Source organism: Dama dama, chromosome 15 (assembly GCF_033118175.1).
Source record: "Dama dama isolate Ldn47 chromosome 15, ASM3311817v1, whole genome shotgun sequence".
In the NCBI taxonomy this organism is placed as follows: domain Eukaryota; kingdom Metazoa; phylum Chordata; class Mammalia; order Artiodactyla; family Cervidae; genus Dama; species Dama dama.
In genome coordinates, this window is record NC_083695.1 from 66845172 (window position 1) to 66851935 (window position 6764).

The following is a 6764-nucleotide window of genomic DNA, read 5'->3' on the forward strand; positions in this document are numbered from 1 at the left end:
TTTATTTCTTGGGCTCTAAAATCACTGCAGATGGTACCTGCAGCCATAAAGTTAAAAGATGTTTTCTCCTTTGAAGAAAAGATATGACCAACTTAGATAGAATATTAAAAAGCAGAGACATTACTTTGCTGACCAAGATCTGTATAGTCAAAGCTATGGTTTTTCCAGTAGTCATATAATGGATGTGAGGATTCAATGTTGTACTGTAAGGAAAGCTGAGCACCGAAGAACTGGTATTTTGAACTGTGGTGCTGAAAAAGACTCTTAAGCGTCCCTTGGACAACAAGGAGATCATACCAGTCAATCCTAAAGGAAATCAGTCATGAATATTCATTAGAATAATCATTCACTGATGCTGAAGCTGACGTTCCAATATTGTGGCCACTTGATTCGAAGAGCTGACTCACTCGAAAAGACTCAACGCTGGGAAAGATTGAAGATAAAAGGAGAAGCAGGCAGCAGGGGATGAGATGGTTGGATGGCATCACCGACTCAATGGACATGAGTTTGAGCAAACTCTGGGAGGTAGTGAAGGACAGGGAGGCCTGGCATGCTGCAGTCCATGGGGTCACAAACAGTCTGAGACAGCTTAGCAACTGAACAACAATAATCTGTTCTGTAATCTTAAATGATAATGAGTAACATTATTATCCCTAATTTATGTATGGAAAAATCAAGGTCCACAAAGCTTAAGTGACTTTCTCAAGTTCACAAACCATGGTGAGTCCCAAATCCCAAAATTTTCAAAGCCAAATTCACTGATTCTTCCAGAAGTTACTCCTATATAGAAACTAATGAACTTAATAGTACCTTCTTATACTATGCAGTAGCATACTACAGCTGATCTATCCAGAAACGAAACATGGATGATACTTTCCCAAAAAACATTACAAAACTTGTACCAAAATACACTATAATGAAGAAAGAGGGGTTTCAATTATCCTGACATCTTCTGATAGAAATCTGATTCAAAGAACAGAATATCTACTAAACTATTTCCTATCTAACAAACGTTTTGTTCAGAAGGCAGAAGAAGCAATAACTGATATCAACGTCATTTAATCCAGAAACTTGAAATAAAATGAACAAATTACCTTAACATTAAGAATAGTAAGAAAACAATGGGCACAGCCTAACATACATCCTAAACTTTTAAAAAGTACATTTCAACAATGTTTGTGGAAAACACAGATTTGCAATATAGACTTTTTTTTTGAGGTACAGTTGATTCATAATATTATATTAATCTCAGGTATACAAGTTCATGATTCAGTATTTTTATATTAATAGTTATTTAAAGTTATTATAAAATATTGGCTATATTCCCTGTGGTGTGCAATATATCCTTGCAGGTTACTTATTTTATACATGGTAGTTTGTACTTCTTAATCTCTTGCCCTTATTTTGCCCCTCCTTCCTTCCCTCTACCTGCTGGTAACCACTAATTTGTTCTCTATATCTGTCTTTTCTGTTTTGCCATATTCATTCCTTTGTTTCATTTTTTAGATTATCCCATATGTAAGTGATAACATACAGTATTTGTCTTTCTCAGATTTATTTCACCAAGCATAATACCCTCCCGGTCCATCCACATTATTGCAAATGGCAAGATTTCATCTTCTTACGGCTGAATAATATTCCACTGACCCATCAACAGATGAAAGGATAAAGATAAGATAGATAGATAGATCACAACAGTGACCAACTCCCAATCAGTCATATGATTTACAAATATTCTTCCCCATTCAGTAGGCTGTCTTCATTCTGGCAATGGTTTCCTTGGCCGTGCAAAAGCTTTGAAGCCCATTTATTTATTTTTGCTTTCATTTGTCTTTATCTTAAGAGACAGATCCAAAAAAATTTTCCATCATTTATGTCATATAGTGTTATGCCTATGTTTTCTTATATGAGCTTTATGGTTTCTGTTCTTACATTTAGGTCTTTAAATCACTTTGAATTTACTTTTCTGTGAGAAAGTAGTCCAGTTCAATTTATTTACATGCAGCTATCCAATTTTCCCAGCACCACTTACTGAAGAGATTGTTTTTCCCCATTGCACATTCTTATCTCTTCTGTCATAGATTAATTGACCATAAACGTGTGGGTTTATTTCTGGACTCTCCCTTCTGTTTCATTGATCTATGTCTGTTTTTGTGCCAGAACCATTCGGTTTTGATCACTGTAGCTTTGTAGTACAATCTGAAGTCAGGGAGCATAACACCTCAGGATCTGTTCCTCTTTCTCAAGATTGTTTTGGCTATTCAAGGTCCTTTGTGCTTGCATACAAATTTTAAAATTAAATGTTCGAGTTCTGAGGGGAAAAATGCCATTGGTATTTTGATAGGGATTGTATTGAATCTATAGACTACCTGGGGTAGTATGACCATTTTAACAATATTGATTCTTCCAATCCATGAACAAGGAGTATCTTTTCATCTGTTTGTGTTATATTCAATTTTTTACACCAGTATCTTAAAAGTTTTCTTAGTACAAGTCTTAGGTAGGTTTCTTCCTAGATATTTTATTCTTTTTGATGTGAGTGTAAATGGGATTCTTTAGTTTCTCTTTCAGATAGTTTGTTGCTGTATAGAGATGCAACAAATAGATGTATGCTAATTTTGTATCCTGCAGCATTACCAAATTCATTGATGAGCTCTATTAGTCTTCTGGTGGCATTTTTAGGATTTTCTATGTACAGCATCATGTCATCTGCAAACAGTGACAGTTTTACTTCTTCCTTTCCAATTTGGATTCCTTTTATTTCTTTTCCTTCTCTGATTTCTGTGGCCAGGACTTTCAAAACTATGTTGAATAGAAGTGATGAGAGTAAACAAACATCCTTGTCTTGTTCCTCATCTTAGAGGAAATGCACTCAGCTTTGAACATGATGTTATTAATAGCTGTACATTTATCATAAATGGCCTTTACTATATTGAGGTATGTTTCCTCTATGCCCACTTTCCTGTGATTGTTTTATCATAATTGGATGTTGAACTTTATCAAAAGCATTTTCAACATCTACTGAGATGACCACGTGGCTTTATTCTTCAATTTGTTAATGTGATGTATCACACTGATTGATTTGTGAGCACTGAAAAATCTTTGCATTACTAGGATAAATTCCACTTGATCGTTGTGTATGATCCTTTAATGCATTGTTGAATTCAGTTAGCTTATATTTTGTTGAGAATTTTTACATCTCTGTTCATACAGGTAACATGCAATTTTCTTTTTTTGTGATTTTTTTCTGTCTGGTTTTGGTATCAGGGTGATGCTGACCTCACAGAATAAGTTCAGAAGTGTTCCTTTTTTGAAATTTTTTTGAGTAGTTTCAGAAGGATAGGTATTAATGTTTGGTAGAATTCAACTATGAAGCCAGCTGGTCTTGAATTTTTACTACTGATTCAATTTCGTTACTGTTAATTAGTCTATTTGTACTTTCTTCCTGATTTGGTTGGGAGGTTATATATTTCCAAAAATTTGTCCATTTTTTTCTAGGGTGCACATTTTATTGGTGTATAGCAATCTCTTATGACCCTCTGTATTTCTGTGCTGTCATCTGTAAATTCTTTTTTATTTCTGGTTTTACTGACTGTGGCCTTCTCTTTTTTTTTTTGATGAGTCTATTTAAAAGTTTATCAATTTTGTTTATCTTTTCCAAGAACCAGCTCTTAGTTCCACTGATTTCCCTATTTTTTGTTAGTCTCTATTTCATTTATTTCAGCTCTGATCGTTATGACTGCTTTCCTTCTGCCAAATTTGGGTTTTGTTTGTTCTTTTTCTAGTTCCTTTAGGTGTAAGGTTAGTTTGTTTCTTTGATATTTTTCTTCTTTCCTGAGGTAAAGCATAAGTCACTATAAACTTCCTTCTTAGAACTACTTTTGCTATATCCCATTAATTTTGGATCATTGTGTTTTCATTTTCACTTGTCTACAGATATTTTTTATTTCTTCTTTGATTTCTTCACTGATACATTAGTTGTCTAGTAGCATGTCTTTCCACATGTTTGTGTTTTTCCCTTAACTACTGAAAGTGGATATGGATGATTTTGTACTACTTTCGTGCTTTAACATTCCCACTTGCTTTGTATGTCATTGACTTACTACCCTTACTGTGTATTTGCGTTTCCAGAGAGCTTTTTCTTTTCATAATTTTCACATTTCTAGTTATGACCATTTCTTTTCCATTTAGAAAAGGCTTTTTAACATTTTTGTAAAGATGATTTTGTGGTGCTGAACTCTCTTAGGTTCTGCTTGACTGCAAAATTTTTTATCTCTCCAAATACGAATGAAACCCTTGCCAGGTAGAATACTCTTAGTTGTAGGTTTTCCTCTCTCTTAGTTTTAAATATCATGCCACTCCCTTCTGACCTACAGAGTTTCTACTGAAAAGTCAGCTGACAGGCTTATGGGAGTTCTTTTATAGGTAACTCGTTCCTTTTTCCCTTCTTGCTTTTAATATTCTTTATTTATCTTTAATTTTTGCCACTTTAGTTACAATGTGACTTGGTGTGGGCCTTTTGGATTGATCCTGTTTGGAATTTTCTGTGGTTCCTGGACCTGGATGTGTTTCTATTCCCAGTTTAGGGAAGTTTTCCACTCTTATGTCTTCAAATATGCTCTCTGCCATTTTCTCTCTCTCTTCTCCTTCTGGGACCCCTACAATGCGAATGTTAATATACCTGCTACTAAGTCGCTTCAGTTGTGTCCAACTCTGTGCGACCCCATAGATGGCAGCCCATCAGGCTCCCCCATCCCTGGGATTCTCCTGGCAAGAACACTGGAGTGGGTTGCCATTTCCTTCTCCAATGCATGAAAGTGAAAAGTGAAAGTGAAGTCGCTCAGTCGTGTCTGACTCTTAGTCACCCCATGGACTGCAGCCTACGAGGCTCCTCCGTCCATGGGATTCTCCAGGCAAGAGTACTGGAGTGGGGTGCCATTGCCTTCTCCTTAATATACCTGATGTTGTCTCAAAGGTCTCTTACAGAGTCCTCATTTTTTTCTTTTCTATTCAGCTTCAATGATTTCCACTATTCTGTCTTCCAGCTCACTAATCTGTTCCTCTGTATCATTTAAATTACAGTTTATTCTTTCTAGTATATTTTTTAGTGCATTTTTGGCTGCTGGGTGTTTGTTGTGGTGCACAGGCTTTCTCTAGTTGCAGTGAGTGGGGGCTACTCTCTAGTTACGGTGTGTGGGCTTCTCATTGTGATGGTTTCTCTTGTTGCCGAGCATGTCCTCCAGAGCAGGAGGGCTTCAGTAGCTGCAGCATGCACCCAGAAGTTGCAGAATGCAGACTCTGGAATGCATGGGCTTCAGCAATCATGGCACAAGGGCGTAGTTGCCCCTGGCATGTGGGATTTTAGTTCTCAGACCAGGGATTAGACCTGTGCCCCCTGCATTGGCAGGTGGATTCTTAACCACTGGGCCACCAGGGAAGTCTCCTTTTTAGTGTATTTTTTATCTCTGTTATTATAATCTTCATCTCTGCTTGGTCTTCATCTTTATATTTTCTCTTTGTTTAACATTTCTAACTTCTCATACTATTGATCTATTCTTCTCCCAAATTCTTTGATCATCTTTATAATCAACACCTTGAACTCTTTATTGGGTAGATTGCCTATCTACACTTAATTCTTCTGGGGTTTTATTTGTTCTTGCATTTGAAACTTGTTCCTGTTGCTGCATTTTGCCTTATTTGCTGTTTTTGTTTCTATACATCTGGTAGGTTGGTTACATTTCCAGACCTTGGAGAAGGCACCTTTTGTAGGAGACATGCTATGCATCCAAGCAGCATACTCTCCTCTCTATATGGTCACCAAACAATATGCTCTAGGCAGGCCCCCTATGTGGGTTGCATGGATCCTCCTGTTTTGGAGGACTACTATTGTGGGTGGTCTCATAGGCATGGCTGGCCTTGGTTCAGTTGATTACCAGGCCCTGCCTTGTGTGGAGGTTGCTGGCTGATGGTTGAGGAGCTGGGTCACAAGGTGGCTGTCTGTGGAGTCATGACGGGTCCTGAGCTAGTGCTGGCTCACTAGTGGGCAGAGTCAGGTTCTGGAGTTGGTGGGACCTGGGTTCCTGGATCTAGTGTCAGCCTATCAGAAGGTGGGGCTGGTTCCTGATACAACTGGCTGCACATTTGAGACACAACTGGTGTCCCAAAGCGCATGTTGGCCTGCTAAGTGAGGCTGGATCATGAAGTGGCTGACTGAGGAGTCCAAGGTATCTCACAGGTGGTGTTAGCCTGCTGTGGGGGTGGAGGTGGGAGAGTGAGGCAGGAGGCCCAGAGGATCCCCATGCTGGTGTCAGCCTGCTGGTTGATGGAGTCAGAGCACAGGGGATCAAGGAGTTAGTGGTGGCTTTCTGGTGGGCAGAGCTGAGTCCCAGGATCTCTGCCTGCAGTGTATTGGTGTTGGCCCACTGGTGAGCAGCCAGCTCCTAGTGCAGCTGGCTGAGGGATCCAGGGCATCCCAAAACTTGTATCAGCCTGCTGGTGAGTGGGACCAGATCCAAGGACAGCTGGCAGAGGGGCCTCAGGAGGTGACCTGAGGTGACCTGGTCACCTGGAGGTGACCAGCTGATGGACATGCTGGGTCCTATACAGCTGGCTGCAAGGTTACAGTGGACTAGGACTAGTGGCCACACACTGGTGAGTGGAGTTTGGGCCAGGGGAATCCTGGATCTGATGCTCGTGCATTGGTGGGTAAAGCTGGGTCCTGGATCTAAAGTCAGTCTACTGGCAGGCAAAGCTGGGTTCTGAGG

General features: G+C 39.2%; 1 protein-coding gene across 3 annotated transcripts in view; it reads right to left on the minus strand.

Moving 5' to 3' along the window:
• The window catches only part of HPSE2 (heparanase 2 (inactive)), a 676642-nt gene that overhangs the window by 607914 nt on the left and 61964 nt on the right, over positions 1-6764 (minus strand). The window lies entirely within an intron of this gene.